The following is a 1966-nucleotide window of genomic DNA, read 5'->3' as shown; positions in this document are numbered from 1 at the left end:
ACAGAAATAAATGAACTTTTCCATGACATTCTAATTTATTGAGATGCACCTGTACATACACACACACACATATATATATACATATATATACCCACATATATATATATATACACACACACAGCCTTAGTTAGATTCTATGTAGACCTGTGATCTGGGTACTTTTTTGATGTTTTTCATCTTTCCCCCATACAGAATGTACCAACAGGACCCAACAACAAGCCTAAGCTGCCCATTGTCGTTGCCCAGTGTGGAGAAATGTGATGTATTACACATCAGAAAAGACATGTGACCTTTGCTTTAAAGAAAACAGACAAGCTATTTCGGACAGACTAACTTATCATCATCTCCATTGCAAATCGTGTCATTTTTGTATAGGTCATTTTGTGGAATTGCCTGATTTTTTGTGAAAAATTCTTGGTTGAACGAGTTTGTAATTTTATATTGTACAATGTAAGTCACAGCAGAATTTGCATGTTAGCACTCGACACTGATTCAGAGCAGATTTCACCATTAGCTCATCTGACTTTCTTTTATCGACATTTGCATTTATGACCAAACTTGAACATTCAAGACAGAAACATGTATTCTTTGTACATTCTTTTATTTTGATCAGCCTTTAGAAATGGCCTTAAGACCGTTGAGGGTTTTCTTAGCCTTGTAACTTAATAAATGTTGACCCGTGTTTTTTTTTTTTTTTTTTTTTAAATATTTTGCACATTGGACATGAATGCTAGAGATGAACTGTTTTGACAGTATAATATGAGGACATTTTGAGATGAATGGGAGTTTAATGAATGATAAGTAGACAGCTTTGTATTGAAATATACACCAATTTCCTAAACTGCTTTTGATAATCTCACGCTCTCTCAATTCCATTTTTATAAAACATGATTATAATATAACAATAAACAATGGAACAACAAGCACTGATAAAACAGTATTGCAATAGCGTGCTGAGTGATGAATAAAATATTATATAAATAATATTATATAAAATTGTAATAGTGCCAAGTGTTGAATAAGATTAAATTACACACACTCCTATGTAAATGAATAAACGCTAGAGATGAACTGTTTTGACAGTATAATATGAGGACATTTTGAGATGAATGGGAGTTTAATGAATGATAAGTATACAGCTTTGTATTGAAATATACACCAATTTCCTAAACTGCTTTTGATAATCTCACGCTCTCTCAATTCCATTTTTATAAAACATGATTATAATATAACAATAAACAATGGAACAACAAGCACTGATAAAACAGTATTGCAATAGCGTGCTGAGTGATGAATAAAATATTATATAAATAATATTATATAAAATTGTAATAGTGCCAAGTGTTGAATAAGATTAAATTACACACACTCCTATGTAAATGAATAAATGTACTTTCTCAGTTCAATTCAAAGGAGCTTTACTGGCATGTCTAGATAAGACCATAAAAATATAACTAGAGGTACCAAGCCCGTTCTCTCAATATTTCATACCTGATTTATAAATATTTTCCTTTATTTTAAAATACGTAAGCCTGCCACTGAACGAATATATATATATATTTATATATTCACTTTTTAAAAGCTCATAATAAATGATTCAGAACTATGTGAAATATGCATTATTTTTACGTTCTGGTCAATTTTGTTGGTTATATGGGTTGTAGATGTTTGGGTTATATATCTGCCAGTGTGTCGGCTAGGATAAATGGGGTCTTGAATTCTGGGCGGTGCTAATTCTTTATGTAACCAATCGTGATCAGGCGTAATGATATTTCCATGTGATTGACAGTAAATATAACCAATGAGCGTCAGTAAAATAATTGACGTTGACTTATCCGACCAATTGGATTGAGGGATGGGTGGAGAGATGTGACAGAATATCGTCCGGCATCTTCACTCAGTCCGTCCAGTTCGATCGGCAGCGGGAGCGGAGAAAGGAAAGCGGAGAGCCCGAAGGCAGCAGCCC

This window comes from Sinocyclocheilus grahami, unplaced genomic scaffold (genome assembly GCF_001515645.1).
Source record: "Sinocyclocheilus grahami isolate Dianchi unplaced genomic scaffold, SAMN03320097.WGS_v1.1 scaffold327.1, whole genome shotgun sequence".
NCBI classification, from domain to species: Eukaryota; Metazoa; Chordata; class Actinopteri; order Cypriniformes; family Cyprinidae; genus Sinocyclocheilus; species Sinocyclocheilus grahami.
This window is presented reverse-complemented; position numbering follows the sequence as displayed.